The sequence below is a fragment of the Penaeus monodon genome, chromosome 20 (genome assembly GCF_015228065.2).
Source record: "Penaeus monodon isolate SGIC_2016 chromosome 20, NSTDA_Pmon_1, whole genome shotgun sequence".
NCBI classification, from domain to species: domain Eukaryota; kingdom Metazoa; phylum Arthropoda; class Malacostraca; order Decapoda; family Penaeidae; genus Penaeus; species Penaeus monodon.
In genome coordinates, this window is record NC_051405.1 from 19,023,959 (window position 1) to 19,024,241 (window position 283).

Here is a 283-nt window from a genome sequence, read left to right on the forward strand (position 1 = left end):
TTTATGTATAAAAATTTTTTATAGCGGTCATCATGTGTACAATAACATAACAAACTTTTAAACAGCATAGGGGGGTTTCCAATAAATGATACAATTTTTTTTTTGATTTCCATTTTCCCCTTTTTAAATTTTATCAATAGAATCTGTTAGGGGGAAGGCTCATAGCCAAGAGCTTTGACATGCTTGCCCAAAATTGTATGTTTCCTTGACAACTTTTTTTTTCCCCTCACCTCACAAATGGGATTAAAGTAACCCGTCACCAAAAGTTCTTCTTACACCATTT